This window comes from Balaenoptera borealis (assembly GCF_965194805.1).
Source record: "Balaenoptera borealis genome assembly, chromosome: 6".
NCBI lineage: Eukaryota > Metazoa > Chordata > Mammalia > Artiodactyla > Balaenopteridae > Balaenoptera > Balaenoptera borealis.
The window spans coordinates 37,552,853-37,570,387 of NC_138863.1; the positions used below are offsets into that span (position 1 = coordinate 37,552,853).

General features: G+C 37.9%; 1 protein-coding gene and 1 long non-coding RNA gene across 4 annotated transcripts in view; one reads left to right on the forward strand and one right to left on the reverse strand.

Annotated features, from left to right (window-relative positions):
- The window catches only part of PLCL1 (phospholipase C like 1 (inactive)), a 388,297-nt gene that overhangs the window by 213,358 nt on the left and 157,404 nt on the right, over positions 1-17,535 (reverse strand). The window lies entirely within an intron of this gene.
- Positions 472-17,535, forward strand: part of LOC309631268 — a 46,680-nt gene continuing 29,616 nt past the window's right edge. Inside the window, exon 1 of the long non-coding RNA XR_014246163.1 lies at positions 472-17,373. This is a non-coding gene — a long non-coding RNA (uncharacterized lncRNA). The remainder of the gene's footprint in view (positions 17,374-17,535) is intronic.

Here is a 17,535-nt window from a genome sequence, read left to right on the forward strand (position 1 = left end):
AGGCCAGGGGGAGGGAGGGGTACGGATGCACGGCGAGCCTGCGGCGGCAGAGGCCGGCGTGACGTTGCACCAGCCTGAGGCGTGCCGTGCGTTCTCGCGGGGAAGTTGTCCCTGGATCACGAGACCCTGGCAGTGGCGGCTGCACCAGCTCCCGGGAGGGGAGGTGTGGATAGTGACCTGTGCTCGCTCACAGGCTTCTTGGTGGCAGCAGCAGCCGTAGCGTCTCCTGCCCGTCTCTGGGGTCCGCGCTGATAGCCGCGGCTCATGCCCGTCTCTGGAGCTCCTTTAAGCAGTGCTCTTAATCCCCTCTCCTCGCACACCAGGAAACAAAGAGGCAAGAAAAAGTCTCTTGCCTCTTCGGCAGCTCCAGACTTTTTCCCGGACTCCCTCCCGGCTAGCTGTGGCACAATAGCCCCTTCAGGCTGTGTTCACGCAGCCAACCCCAGTCCTCTCCCTGGGATCCGATCAAAGCCCGAGCCTCAGCTCCCAGCCCCCGCCCGCCCCGGCGGGTGAGCAGACAAGCCTCTCGGGCTGGTGAGTGCTGGTTGGCACTGATCCTCCGTGTGGGAATCTCTCCGCTTTGCCCTCCGCACCCCTGTGGCTGAGCTCTCCTCCATGGCTCCGAAGCTTCCCCCCTCCGCCACCCGCAGTCTCCGCACGCGAAGGGGCTTTCTAGTGCGTGGAAACCTTTCCTCCTTCATGGCTCCCTCCCACTGGTGCAGGTCCCGTCCCTATTCTTTGTCTCTGTTTTTTCTTTTTTCTTTTGCCCTACCCAGGTACGTGGGGGGTTTCTTGCCTTTTTGGAGGTCTGAGGTCTTCTGCCAGCATTCAGTAGGTGTTCTATAGGAGTTGTTCCACCTGTAGATGTATTTCTGATGTATTTGTGGGGAGGAAGGTGATCTCCGCGTCTTACTTTTCCGCCATCTTGAAGCTCCTCCTCAAATCAGTTTTCCCTCTACTCTTTATTACCTGATTTTATCTTCTTCCTATGAGTCATCTGAAATTCTTGTTTAATTTTTTAATTGACTGTCCCTACCCCCTAAAATACGAGCTCCATGGAAACTTATGTTCACGCCTATATGTTCAATGATTACAATAGTATCTGACACACAATAAGTATTCAATAAATATTTATTGAATAAATGAACCTACAAACAAACCAATCTAGTCTCTTTCTCCCCCAGAAGCCCTAAGGGTTTATTCTGTTTTGTTTTGTTTTCCTCTAGAGAGGAAAGAAGATGTGCACGGGAATCTACAGGAGAAGTTCTCAGAAAACAACATCAAAATCCAACAGAACGGCCATGCACCAGCCAACTCTGGTTCTTTCAGAAGGGAGCCTTTTTTAAAGTTGAACATGCTTAGCGCACATGAATGTTAGGTAATTGCTACCTGTGATTAATGCAGAGCTCGAAGGCCTCATTACATTTCAAGTACCTGCCAAGGCATTTTTCCAAGGAAACAAAACACAAAGGAAGGGCATTCAAGAGGGTATCTTGAAAGCAGAGATAGAGAGGCAGCTTGGTACTCAGCTCAGAGGCCAAGATAATCCCACCCCCAAAGGATATTCTCCCTTGACTCTGAAAACAGTGGTTATGTGTTCACATGGGTCTCTTCCCACCCTCCACCCATACCTCTTTTCCCAATAAATGAAAAATATCTTTTATTGCATTTAAATTTTTTTAAATTATAGTAAGGACCTTTGCAATTCTATACGTACTATTTGTAACTTTTTTTTTTTTTTCTGCGAATAGGCTGTTCCTGTAGTTTTCTTTTAGGCTATTTGCCATTTTCCAATTGACTGACAATTAAATTTATTCAGCTTTCATATGTGCTGTCAATATTTTTCCCAGTTTGTGTTTCACTCTTGACTTTGTTTTGATTCCTCCCCCAAGTCAAAACTTAAAATTTTAGTTAGTCAAATGTGCCAATCTTTTACTTTAAGGTTTCTTATTTTTTATGTCAAAAAATAGAAAAGCTTCCTCTACTCCAAATACATTAAAATATTCACCCATATCTCCTACCAGTACTTCTATGGCTCTTTTTTTCTTTCTTTCTTTCTTTCTTTTTTTTTTTTTTGTTTAAATCTTTGATCCATCTGGAGTTCATTTTGCTGTGAAGGTTGAGGAAAGTTTCTAGTATTATTTTTTTCCAAATAGCAAATCCATTCGGGAAACTCTGTAACTCAGCATTTAGCATAGTAAAATTATATAAGTGGATGACACTCAATTTCTGTCTGTTAAATTGAATTATCAGAAGGGTTATGAAGCTACAAAATAGCTATGGAACACACACAACAACACAGTCCCAAAAAAGTGTGTTTATATGTGACATTAATGTGATATTAATGTATGTAATGTACATCTTAATAAGAAAAGTAGACAGGTATGAACCAATACCAATTTGGTGATCACTATGACAACAGCAGTAACAATAATAATAACTACTGTTTATTGAGCACTTATGCTTCACACACTAGAAGTGCTAACAGATTAACTCATTTAATTCTCAAAGCAAGCCTATGAGGAGTTTCTATTCTGTCTTAATTTTACAGATGAGAAGACAGAAGCACCAGGAGATAAAGAAACTTGCTCAAGGACCGATGACTAGCAACTGGCAGAGTCGCATTCTGCGACAGAAGCAAAGAGGATCCTATGGCTTAACAGCTATGCTATCTTGTCTCAAAGATCATTGTTGACCACAAAATAGAAGGAGCAACAGGGTGTTTTTGCTATTAACATCTAAAAGGTGTACACATTTTATTAGAACGTTTTGTATTCTAATTCTGTATTTCTAATTTGAAAATTGAATAAACATGTTCCTATACCCACCCTCACCCAACTTCCCCCCACCGCCACCAAAACAAAGCCTACCTCAGAACTCAATAATGCCTTTGACTGCAATATCTGATAAAGTACCTATGAGGGTCCAACATAAGGTAACTCAAATTTTGACATCTTTCTCAACTAACCCACATTCCTTCACATCTTTTAAGTTCAAAATCCCACCATGAACTGCTATAATTTCCAAAAATGACCAGATCTGAAATATTAATATAACAGAGCTGCACTGAATAATTTGGTGTAGCAAAGTCAAAAATTATTTCTCAGCATCTTATACTATAAGTTAGACTTTTAAAGATGTAGATAAGATTATTTAAAATATTAATACTATTAACAATGACAGGTGTCATTTTAATATATTTTTTTTCTTTTTCAGATTCTTTTCCATTATAGGTTATTACAAGATATTGAATATAGTTCCCTGTGCTATACAGTAGGCCCTTCTAGTTTATCTATTTTACATATAGTAGTGTAGTATCTGTTAATCTCAAACTCCTAATTTATCCCTCCCCCTCCCTTCCCCTATGGTAACCATAAGTTCATTTTCTATGTCTGTGAGTCTATTTCTGTTTTGTAAATAAGTTCATGTGTATCATTTTTTTAGATTCCACATATGATATATGATATTCAACAGGTGTCATTTTATAACTCTAGTTCTTTTTTTTGTTTTTAAGTTTTTATTTATTTATTTATTTTGGCTGAGTTGAGTCTTCGTTGCTGCACACGGGCTTTCTCTAGTTGCGGCAGCTTCAGTAGTTGTGGCTCGTGGGCTCTAGAGCGCAGACTCAGTAGTTGTGGCACACGGGCTTAGTTGCTCCGCGGCATGTGGGATCTTCCCAGACCAGGGCTCAAACCCGTGTCCCCTGCATTGGCAGGTGGATTCTTAACCACTGTGCCATCAGGGAAGTCCCATAACTCTAGCTTTTATTTAGAAAAATGAATAGAATTTTCAGTTTGATGATGGTAAATTAAAGGCAGTTTCACTCCCTTCTTTCAAAATTCTAAAGCCACAAAGATGACAGAAAACAAGAACACAAACTCCAACTTCAATGAAATGATGTAACTATAATCCAACATTTGAAGATGGAAAGCAGATGGAGGAAACATTTTAGCAGAGTGGAGAAAATTCAAGCCAATGACTACAAGGAGCAAGCCAATTTGCCTCTGTACATGCTTAGGAAGTGGAAACACTGGGTACTTTGAAGATGAAAATAAGGGCAGTTGCTAAAAATGAAGGCATATTTAGACTCTCGATCATTGGGCTGCAGCTGGTTTTTACTGGCTTGCAAGAGCCAACTCTGCAATGACCTCACACTGGTAGCTTGAAATCAACCATAGTGGGAATATTTACACTACAGGAACTGGCAAATTCTACAAATCAGAATTTTGGTTTGTTTTGATTTTTTCAGAGAGCTAGTTGTTAAACATTTATCAGCACACCATAGCTCCCAAGTCTTCATCTTTACCACCCACTAGAAATCTGAGGTTTACTCTCCAGAGAAAGTGAACCATGGGGGTTTCAGATTTGGGCACAGCAGTCACAAAAGAGGTCAAGTGAGAGGTACGGTGCTGAAAACAGGGATAATATGTGAAAATCTGTGTTTTGTTCAACTCGAGAACATCCACCTTCAGACTGCATTCCCCTGGCAGGACACTGAGCATTCTCTGGAGAAACTAAACTGCCCAAGAGAAAAGATTTATAGTGATACTTTCGGGGAGGGGGTAGGGGTGGTGGGTCTCAATGAAAAATCTAGCTAACGTGTCTGATCATCCTACAGTGAATTAGTCCATTCAGACATGCAAAGAGTAAAAATTCTTTTCCCAAGCACCTTTCTCAAGAAGCCACTATAGGATATGTCCCACCAAAGCAAAGGAACAAACCAAGAAAGAAGAGGATGTGGATTTAGGAAATACAGGAGAGAGGCAATGGCACTGCCAGAGTAACAGCTGTGCCTCAGGCCTAGTGAAGACAGTGCATACTGGAGCAGGAGACAGAGGCTCCAAGACGCAGGAATAAAAAAGGAACTGGTAAATTATCTGACTGCTTGAGCATGTGGAACACTGTACTGAGAGATATTTTACAGAACTGTTATAGGATGTTGGAAGAAATAACATACAAAGAAAATTAAACAAAGGGAAAAAAATGAGGCAATTATTTATTCCAGGTAAAAATGACAACAAAAATAAGAAATGGAGTCACACTGTGGATTACTCAGCTGTGGAAAGCACTCACATAGACATAATAAGATATTAGGAAAAGATTAACCAAACATTTAAACATAATAAATTATATAGGGAAGAAGTAAAATTTTTGACTTTGCTACATAGACCGAATTATTCAGTGCAGCTTTGTAGTATACTCATTTCAGATCAGGGCATGCTTAGAAATTATCTGTTCATGATGGGATTTTGAACTTAAAGGAAGAGGAGGTATAAGTGAGTGAAGATCCTAGTATACCCTAATAGGAAGTAAACTGATTAATCAAGAAGCATATTCTTTTCAAGTAAGGAAGTAAATACTAGAACAAACAGCTAAAAACATTGAAGTGGTTCATCTAGTAAGTGGAGCAAGGCAGTAGGAGAAGAGAGAAAAGAATATTGGGGGGTTTTAAGTATGCTTTATATAAGTATTTGACTTAATCATTTTCATGAAATACTTTCATCATAATTGTTTTGATTTACTTAGTTTAGATACAGAGAAAAATAAAATAGTTTGTAAGTTATAGGCAACCCCAGAGAATGTGGAAATTACTCTGATATTCTAATAATAAAGGGATTCCCACATTGTAGCAACAGAAAAAATTTTTCCAAATCAAGAAAGATCTGCTTAAAACATCTTGCAGTAAAATATGTGAGTATCCATCACCAAGTACCATAATCAAAGTCTTAGTTATGGGCCATTAAACAAGAGAACCTGTGATGAACCCATGCCAAGGATAAACCAGGACAGATTTATCTTCTGACCTTATCTTTTGGGGGATGCCAGAACCTTTACTGGGGCAACCATACTTACTCATCAGATGTTCACAATAGATAATTCATGCATCCTTTGTGTATTTCTAATTTCATTTTCTAAAGAAGATGAAGAAAAACCGTTTCATAGTTCTCTTCATAGTTTTATTTTCTGCTTTGAAACACTGATCTAACTGCTAGAAAAGAAAACGGATTTCATAATTAGAGGAAATTACTGAGGCAGGTGGTTTAGAGTGGTAAGAACAAGAGCTGAAAAACTTAGTGGTAAGGAAGAAATAAATCATTCTTTTTGGAAGTTTGACGGGGAAAAGACTGAGAAATTCAACTACTTCAGTGGTAGCAAGGGTCATGGGAGAAAGAATTTTCCAGACAGGAGAAATCTGGATTGTTCAAAGGCAAAGGGAAAAGATGCAATTAAATTTTTTTAAAAAGGTTAAAGGTTAGATGGTGGTGTGAAGGGAAACTAAAGATGGAAATGGATAAATTGAGAAGCAAAAATGGAGGAGTTTACTTTCAACCAGGAAGCCCTTCCCTATGAAATTCAAAGAAAGATGATATCTAGAAACATGTTTCTGAGGTAAACAGAAGGGAATATGAGGGTTATTTCCTGGATGGCCTTAGTTTTCGAGTGAAGGAAAGGTCCAGTCATCTCCTTAGGGGGAAATTAGGAATGCGAATTTATAGGAGTGGAAGGAATTAAGAACAGTCATTCTCTTAGAGTGAACCACCAGGAGTCCCCAAAGACCATTCCCTGGAACAGAGAAAGGCTGATCTCACCAAGAATCACCAGGGAGGCAGTCAAACAGAAAGACTCCCCAGCCCCATCCTCAGGAGCATTCAATAGGTCCAGGATGAAACTGGGGGATCAATTTTTAACAGGCTCCCCAGGAGATCTCTATGAGTAGCTAAATCTGGAAGCCACTGGATAGGGATCCCCGAGGTACGAATAAAAGAATTCCAAACAGTATTAAAGGCACTCATGGGGGCAAAATGTAAAAATTTGCAATGAGGCATATCTATGAGGTTTTGTTATTTTCTCACAACAGTGGAAGAAACAGAGAAAGTAGAATTATGAGGGCTAATAATCCACACAGTAATTCGGAATTACAGTGGCATTGAGTTGCTGACCAAATCTCACCTCTGGTTCCATGGTAAAAAAAATGACTAAAATCAAAACAAAAAACCTCATTTCTCATTCTTTTTCATTCAATCCGTTTTTAACCAAAAGCAGCTCCTTTCACTGAGAAAACCATTACCTCAGTCCATGTGAGCACTTGTGTCCCAGGTCAGTCCTTAGTTTGAATAAAAGGAAAACATATGATTTGGTTTTGCCTTTGGGTACTTTGCTAGTGAACTTCTAGGGCTGAATTCTTAAGTGTTTTAAAATAAAATATCTAAATTTACTGGTATATTTAAGTCCAGTTTAATCTCAGCCCTTTGAATTCCTTTAGAGCTTTCAGCAAGACATGGGTACCACACAACTTTAGAAAGTGATTACTTACTGCAGAGATGTAATCATAGTTTTGTTTTAAGATAAAAGCTCACATCCTCAGATCTCTCTCTGTGTCAGAAATCAACAGAGAGAAAGGACAAATAAAAATTAACTACTCTCCTGGAACTGTATACTTTTATAGTTTAAATGATGCTTTTTCTGATGTTGAATACCCCTTCCAAATCGCCTGATTAAAGCTACATAATTCAGTCAAAATGAAATCATACTATTTAAAAATAACTTTCTGAAAAAAATGAAACCAAAAATAGTATTAAGGCACAATGGGAAAGATAGTGTGTCCGTGTGTAACATAGCACAGTAGAAATGGTCTTTTGTAATTGAAACAATAGTACTGTTTCCTCAACCAAGTGCAGCCTTTTTTAAGCCCAGAGAGTGAAGAAATATACATATAATTAATTTAAGCAAATTACAAGGGCAGCTGATCCATGGCTTTATAAAATAATCTCTGTCACAGTACTGCATTCTAGGAAGCAGCCAGCTGTCATACAGCCTTAATGAAAAATGCCAAATAAGTTGCTTTACTTCAAAACACAGAAATTGGCCTGATTAAATCAATGAGTTTCTACCAGATATTTATATCATCTGGAAAGGAAAATCTAGCCTCCTTTTTTTTTTTTCTAGCTTCCTTCTGAAAGCTGAAAAACATCATTTCTTTCATCAAGAAATTTCACTAAAAGTTAGGACATTTTAGTTAATCATTTTAATGTCAGTTTCTTCACTTCATTTGCTTTCTGAGTGATATGCCCAAGTTCCTTTGATTTACTTCCATTAAGCAGAGAAAAAAAACTGTAAGTCACATGCAAAATAATATCAAAACCCATGCTTGATGTTTGAAACTATACCACCTTAGAAGTATGTAGCTCCTTTTTTAGACCTGAATTGTTCTTTGTTAGATATACATCTTTCATAGAAAGAAGCTGTATTTCTTAACAAATTTTCAAAGAAAAAACTGAGAGAAAGGTAAGAAATATGCTTTTGTTTATATAGTTAAACATATTTTAGGACAGCAATGATCAAACCTGGGTACACATTTAAATCATCTGGGAGCCTTTGGAAACTAACAATACCCCATTCTACATAGAGGAAATCACACTTCTGAGGGTGATGCCTAAGCATTGGTGTTTTCTCCTTTTTTTTAAGCTACCCTGGTGATTCTAATGCAGCCAGGTTTGAGAATTCTATGTAGGGCACTGACTCACATTCGGGTGCATGTTGGTATCTCTTGAGGGTGGAGGTTAAACACATTGATCCTTTGGTCCTGTTGTGGCTAAGTTGCCCCCCAAACTCCCACCATATTCATATGTTTAAGTCCTACATCTAGTACCTCAGAATGTGACTGTACTTGGCAATGGGTTCTCAAAAGAGGTAAAGTGAAGTTATTAGGATGGGCCTCAATCCTTATAAGAATAGGAGTCCTTACAAGAAGGGGAGATTAGGACACAAACAGGTACAGAGAACCACCATCCACAAGCCAAGAAGAGAGGCCTCAGAAGAAACCAATGCTGCAGACACCTTGATCTCGGACTTCTAGCCTTCAGAATGGTGAGAAAATAAATCATAGCAAATAAATAAATGATCATGAGTCACCCAGACTGTGGTACTCTGTTATGGCAGCCCTAGCAAACGAATGCAGGTCTTATCCCCAGAATTCTGATTTCATAGACATGGCTGCAGCTGGGATCAGGAAGTTTTAAATGCTCCTCAGGTGATTTTAACATGTGTCCAGGATTAAGAGCCACTGCTTTAGGTATCCTGAAGTCTGATTTCACCTGTTTTCTACTTTATGTTAACTTGAGAGCAGCTAGTTACACTTTGTAACATCTCCCTACTGAAGCTATTAAATGGATATTACTCAGCCATAAAAAGGAAGGAAATTGAATCATTTCTTGAGATGTGGATGGATCTAGAGACTGTCATACAGAGTGAAGTAAGTCAGAAAGAGAAAAACAAATATCGTATATTAACGCATGTATGTGGAACCTAGAAAAATAGTACAGATGAACCGGTTTGCAGGGCAGAAGTTGAGACACAGATGTAGAGAACAAACGTATGGACACCAAGGGGGGAAAACCGGGGTGGGGTGGGGATGGTGGTGTGATGAATTGGGCAATTGGGATTGACATGTATACACTGATGTGTATAAAATTGATGACTAATAAGAACCTGCAGTATAAAAAAACAAACAAACCAAAAAAACAACTAATACTAAACTTTCTTTGGGTTATTTGTATGGAAATATGTTAATATAAATGTTTCAGACATTACATGAAATTTCTAAAAATCTTATAGGTTCTGGTATCATGTTATAAGTCATAATTCTAGTTATTACTTTAAAATGGATATCTCAGAAATAACTAAATTTCCTTGTCAATTGCATTATTATGAACTTTCATCAAATCTTTAACCGTGGTCATTTTTAAGTCTTTTGTCATTTACAGACAGTTCTGGGTGTACTCTGATGCTTTTGCAAAAATGTTCCTATAAAAGGGTTTCATCTTCAAGGAATTCATGGAAAAGACTCTGACAAGTACAGGTTTCTGGTAACTGACTATACTGCTGAACTGAATGAATAAGCATTTTCAGAACTCTAATGGAAAACTGATGAATTCATAAAAGTGCTAACAAAAGATCAAGATGAAAAAAAAATTAATTACATGGGACTGAGTGAACTGATGAGGATGATTATAATTTTTGTGACTTTCTGTTTGAATAAAAAAAAAAGCTTAAATGGATATAACCGAGAAGTTGGATAGAAAATTGTTTTTTATTTTATTGAGTATTTTGCTCCACCTAGTGAAGAATTCCCACACAAAAAAAGGTGCCATTAGTTCTGCCTCACCTCCATTCCCACCCCCATCGGTGGAAGGTATTTTTTTTTCTTATGATAGTGATATATTTGTTTCATATCATTCACAAATATAGTTCTCAAACGTTCTTATTTCTTTCTCTATCTTTTCACTCTTAATAATGCCATTTTAATCTCTACATAATTGAAAATTTTACATAATTATTGCAAAATATGTATTTTAATAGGTTCAATGTTAATTTGGAGTGCAACAGCTATATGTTTTATTTCTTTCCCCCTACAAGTGGTCTCGTGGCTTTTGAGTCACACAAACCTCAGATCCAATCAGTTCTACTACCAAATAGCTGTGTAACCTTCAGGAAGTTATATAAACTCTCCAAGCTTCTAGGCAGTCCTCTTTAAGGACTGGGTATGTGTTCACCTGGCCCTTAACCCTCTACCCACTGGTGGAAGAGAGTAACAAGTGGAGTTTAGGGCCCAAAATAGGAATCATGCTTTGGATGAGGATATTAGAATAGCCCAAGCAGCTGAAGACACTTGCCTAGCTTAGATATTACTTGAGAGAGAGAATTAAATGTCTTTCTTGTCTGAAACACATTATTTCAGAGATACTAGATTACAGCAGCATAGCTTGTTCCATATTCTAACCATTGTATGGAGAAGAGCTTGAAGAAAGGAAAATGTGGAAGTTATGAGATCAATTAGAAGGTAAAACTGCAGACATCCAGGGGTAGAAGTTGGTGGCTTGGACTAACACAGAGGCAGTGGAGGTGGACTTGGGAAGTTGGTGGAGCAAAGGTACACTTTGGAAGTACAATCAACACAGACTGATGATGCACTGAATGTAGAGAGATGTGTCAAAGATGGATCCCAAGGTCCTAAGAAGACAGAGGCATTTATTTACTCATGAAGACTAGAAGAGAAGCATATTTCTAGGGGAAGATCAAGAAATTTAACCATGTAAAACTTGAGATGTCTGTGAGACACAGACTTGGAGCTGTCATATCAGAGTTGAAGGTGAAAATCTGAAATTTAAACAAGTCTGTTCCAAAGGTAATTTGGGAGTAACTTCTCTATTCATCACCAGCCTTGGGGATCATTGCCTGACCCATCCCAACTACAAAGCGCAAAGTAAGCCCAGGTGCCAGATACCATCTTAAATGGTTAGAGAACAGTATGGAGTCCTAAGTCAGTCATTCCTCTACATGGAAAATTCATAATTCTTTTGACCTTCCCCTCAGCCTTTCTCTTTGGGATTAATGAATTCAAGTTCTTTAATCCTTATATCAAACATCTGATTGATTTCTATTTAACCTTTCATTGTAACTGTGTGTAGTTTGTGTTTGTTTTCAAAATTCTATATCTAACATTTATTTCTAAAATGTCTTTGTCCAAACAATCTCTACAACATTGAGAAGCCAGTATGGCAGAGAACATCATGGGTGCTTGGGACCATATGTAATCGGTAGAAGTAGCTGGTGAGAGAGGTGAGACAGAGAGAAATGGACCTTAGAAAATTTTATCGTGGGGGCAAAATGGAGGTCAGAATTCAAACTTATGCCTCTCTTACCTGAATATACTCATCCAAATAGTATTAAACATTCTAATAATGCTTTTCAATATGAGAGAAAAAGAGAGAGAGAAACATCCTGACTTGATTGCTATGGTTATGGGGAAGGCATTGTGAATGTGGATATGCTGCCTTCACAAAGTCAAAGGTATGAACAGTAATCTCCTTCTCGTCTCTAATGAACACTCCCTCACTACAGCATATTTATAAACTTCCATGAACTCAGTGAAAGTCGGTTTGGGGATACATTAGGCACTTTATCATATTATCCCTTGCTCATACTACTTTTAAAAGAGCTGAAGAAAGAAATCCCTTCCTGTCCATTTACAACCTAGAAAGGATCCTAACAAAAGAAAAAAACACTTGCTGGCAAACCAACATGTTTCCTGAGATAAGAGAAGGGACCATAAACACATTCATTTTAAAGTACTCATTTTTTAACTATAGCTGCTAATATTGAATGACAGTTGCCATAAATTCTAATTGGATGAGGTGCATTAGAGTTAAGTGTATCAAGCCAAGATGCGCTTATATCTATCTGCCTTACAGATTTCTGGAAGCATCTCACAGCATGTATCTCTGCAGCTATAACCATTTCTAACCTAGCTTCCTTTTCCAGGAAGTCTATTTTAGGCTCAGAAATTTAAATACTGTATCAAAAAAAAAAAGGAGAAGAAAAGCATAAGGACTTCAAAAAATCATCATATAATGTAGGCCATAGTTCAGGACAATATATAAAATAAAGAACTTTCCTCCCACTCTTGTCCAAGATACACCTTGATCCTAAGTCACTCAGCAGGCCCAGTGCCATTGACTTCCACAGTCATTATCCATAATGATGATGATGAACCAGAACAAATAGCCAATTTACCGATTACTACTCTCATTTTGTCCAAATATCACAGCCTTTTCCTCAACCAGTCTTTCTAGATTTGCGATTAATCTTTTTCGTTTCCTTTCTACCTGCTATGAAGGAATTAATATATAGAAATGACACAAAGATCAGACAAGAGGCAGAAAGAAAAGGAGGAGAAAAAGAGGGCAACTTAGATAATTCTCCAACTAGATAATGAGCTCCTGAATAATTAAGAATCGGCTAAGAAATGGTGCCCACCCCACTCATTGAAATTTTTACAAGTTCTCTTTCCATAGTCTTACATCAAGGGCAAGCCTTTAAAAAAGCAGAGAGCCAGTAACTGATCCTCTCACACACGCCTTGTTTCTAGGAGCAGGTACTTTAAAATATTTCCTTTATTAGTTTCTTACTTTTTATAGATTGACCCTAAGCCTCACCAAAAAAGGAGAAAACAAGGCCCAAACCAGCAGACCTGACCAAATCAGGATGTCTTCCCTGTTAGACGTGATCTCCCTTTCCTTTCAGCACTTACACTGTAATGCTTAAAATGCTGTCTTCTGTTTCTTCTCCATTCTGAACCCCAAGTCCCCACTGACTTTAATATTAACTCGAGGCCACAGTCCATGCCTCACCTTGAACCCCTCCAACACCTGCAGAGTGTCTTACTAATAGTAGATGACTAAGAAATGGCTCTTGAGTTAAACGAAATTGAAATCATCTTTCTATACACACACACACACACACACACACACACACACACACACACACACACGATCTTGAGTTCTCAAGAAAGCACAAATCTGTGGAAATGGGAAATAACTGTATCCAGTGCAGTAAAGAGGTGTTTTAGGATGGCAGTTCCTCAGCCATCACAAGCTGAAGAAAAAACCCAAGTTCCCAACACAACCTCCTTCCACAGGATCAGCACAGAAACTAGCCCAATCTCATGTCAGACGGTGACTGTGGAATGGATAACCAAGTAGAAGAGGGCTCTGCAATATTAGTAGCAATGGCCAAACAGAGAAACTGTGGGAAGGACCACCAAAGCCTAAAACAGAGAAACTGGTCATTCTTTGGGTCTTACTCATTCACCACTCAAGAGAATTTCTTCTAAAATAGCCCGGTGCTGATCCATGAAGAATATTTGATAGTTCAACCTAAACAAAACCGGGAATACACATATATAGTGTGTAGAATGACCACAGCCCTCCAGTAACCTCCCAAAACACCTTTAGCCTCTCCATTTCACCTTTCATGTTCAACTGATCTTGTAGTAATAAAAACATTCAAGAAAGAGTTTTATTATAGTCCTTTATACTTCACACTGAATTTAAACCTGGGAATAAGGGCTCTGTCCCATGGTAAAAAGATCAGTTGGTGAGTTGGTTGGTCGGTGGGTTGGTAGATTGGTTGAAGAAGGGCACAAGGTCCATCCTAATGTCCCTGAAATCATTCTCAGAAAAGCCGTCTCTAGATAGGAAGGCAGAAACCCCATCAAGTCCACTTGTGTAAAGGTACTGGTAACTTCTGCATGAAAGAGAAAAGAATGGGTGGAATTTGGATGAAGAAATTAGTAACTTAAAGGTCAGCCATGTAAGTTGCTGTTACAGCAATAGCTGAGCTGCATGTGATTCTAGGCCAGTTCAATGACTTTATCCTCTTTAAAAAAAAAAAAAGAAATATCCTCAGAGCAGTATAACTTACAGCACAAATTGCAGACCACTGCTCTGAGGTGGGTGAGGCAACAGGAAAGTATATAATGAAAATGACTTCCATCAGCCTGATTTAAATACTTTTATAGGGACAAAGCGATCCCGGGCTTGGCTGCTGGCAGTAGACACTGCGTAGGTTCTGTCTTCCCTTCTGAGACACCTCCCACTTTCCTTTCCCTGTCAAGGCGGCCCTTATTTTCACTCCAGCTGGAATTTACCCATGAGAAGTTTAAGACAGTGAACGTAGAATGTGACTTGGCCCAAACCCCTCACTTACCTTCCCTGCCATCCTCCAGCCAAACTGCCCCTCACAACTCTGCTGTCCACAAGCCCTGATCACTCGGAGCTTTGATACAGAATGAAGCATCACAAAGAATAACTTCTACATCATTCACTAAAACATTCTTATAGAAAAGGAGATAACAGAAGATACAATAAACCAAATACACCCTTTCCAGACAGAAAGAAAAACTTAAAAAAAAAAACTTTGCCCATCTTTCTCCTTATGTAAGAACTTCTGTGAATTACAAATGCAATTAATAAAACTGCACACATGCCCCCTCAAGATTTGTCCTAGCAGTTGCAAAATGGTTCTCTGAAAATTCTGGAGGCAGATGACCCACTGGATTACAAAGTCCCCTTCAATGTTCATACTTTGTAGCTCAGCAGGCCTGACCACTGATAAAAGCAGCTGTTTGATACAAATCAATAAACTAGAGATCTAAGAACATACATCACTTTTCCTAAACTTACAAGGAAATGAATAGTATCAAAGAATAAGGCACAGTAGAAAAATGAGGTCTCTTTATACAATAAACTATTAAGAAGAAAAATAAATATCCAGTTATTTCATTTTATTTTTAACCCCTTAATTTTCACATATTCAAAGTCATCAAATATGAAATAACCCAAACATCTTTCTCTCAAGATACTACACCAAATAATTCAACTGCAAAACATCTGAGGTTGAGTTCAGTCACATCATTTGCATGTATTCTATTTTGTGAAGAGCAGATCTGATGGAGTCGTGTTTCTAACGACCAAAATAGTATGGTTTCTTGAAGCAATGTAGTAATTGGAGATTCTCCTTAACTGATATTTTCAAGCACCCTTTAAAATGGGAGGTTGGATATATGGTAAGTATTATACGCTAAAAGATCACTATCTTCTCTTATAAAAGTATGATCAGGTTAAAAGATGTCACATAGTCCATTTCAAACCACATTAATTACTTTTCGATTGTTCACTTATACAGAGCAGTTGTAATGGATTTTTCCTTAATCCAGAAGTCTTATGACTAGTAGTCATTTGCACAAATTACTGCACACTCTTCCCTGAAGATTCACCCCATGGGAATGACTTCCTCTTCTCTCACTCAATGACACATGTGTGCATTAGAGGAGAAAAAAGTGCAATAGGACAATTTTAGGCAACAAATTTGATTAAATAAATGGATTGGTATTAAGTATATTGTTTTCTTTTTTTTTCCATTATTCTACAACCTCACACTGATAGAGAAAGGATAAGAGATCATACAAGTCGAAGAATGAGAAATAAAGATAGAAGAGGCAGAAGTACAAAGTCTTCTGTATCACTCACTTTGCTGGTTACCTAGCATTGTTTTTATCTTTTTCATGGTTATTCATGAGAATTCGCATCTGCCCAGAACCTGAATGCATAGCGTTCCTGTCCTCTAACCTAGGTCAAAATATATAAAATACACAGCTTTCAATTATTCCTATAAAATATCCTTTAATCACTCACATCCCTTCTACCTAACCTTCTGAAGCTCCTGAAAGCTGAAAAGACAAGGGAAAGGAATTTTGCTGAGGATCCCAGTGAGTCACTGTGAGTCATAGAAATGGGCCAGGCCACTTCTGCTGGTCTGCTAATAAGAGCTGCAGTCACTTCCAAGTGAAGAATGGGAGAATTCTTGGCCACTGAACAAAGAGTGAAAGAAGGGAAGCAGTTTCATTCACAGGTAGAGGAACATACTGCCTCATTACCTAGAAGGCAGAGCTGTTTCCACCTGGAGTGTTTATAAGACTACTAATATAAATGTATAAAACTAAAAGGAGGGAGATGTGTGTAACAAATGTCACTATGGCACAAATGAAGCTAGAAAATGGCTGACCTACAAACTGTTTCTTTAATCATTTATTTATGAACATAATTTAAAAACTAACAAACCAGCTGAAGCATAAACATTAGCAATTACAGGATTTCATTCAGTTATTTGACGTATGCCTACGCTAAAATGTTCTCATTTTAGAAAGTTAAAATGAAAGAAAAGTATAAAGAAAATATTACCAAAGGGAAAAATATCATCCAAACATATTAAGACAATGATTATTGACATGCTAGTATATTTTCTTCAGATATTTTTCTAGATATATTTATTTTTACATTGTTATGCCCAGCTGTGTACATAATTGAGATCCTATTATTTCATTTACTATTGTAGCATCTAAGTTATTAACAACTCTTAATAAATATGTTTATGACTGAATTTAATCTTGAAATTAAGCAAAAGTAGGGAAACTCATCAGTAGAGTGACCCATTAGTGATTTAATACCCACAAAAAAAGAAAGTTCAAATATATATTTCCATCATTAACATTTCATCATACTGTTCTCATAAGTACTTTTTAAATTGTGGGATCCAGTGTAATTTAAAAGAGAGAGAGACAGAGACAGACAGGTCCCTAACCATGTTTAACAGCACTTTCAAAAAATAATCCATTTCAGAAATCTTCAGAGCTAAAAACTGTGCCAGTGACAATAATGTTAGCATGGATTCCATTCACAACATCTCAAATATTTATCTAAAATATATTTCAAGCATTAGCTAGTATCTATCTTGCTTCTTTAAAAATCTAATGGGGTCAAGAAAGAATTTTTATATAACTAACTGCCTGGAAGCTCCTAGTAGCTCTTCACAGTTAGGACTTACTACCAAATAAACAACATTTGCTTGCTTAATGCCACTGAGTACAGAGCCAAGGAGATTTAACCTTGACAGTTAAGCCATTTATGTTGAGCGATAATGTAAATTGGAAGAAACTGCTTGTCCAAAATGAAGAACTATTATATCACCCTGCATGTTTATCTACAACACAATGTTTTGAGCAATGTTAAAGGAAACACTGACACTTGTATGAAAGGAATGTTCTGAAACTGTATACCTTTATTTGAAATATATGCACGTAATAACTAGATGCAAATATAAAGCAATACACCAATTCAAAAATATTTCATACTGTCA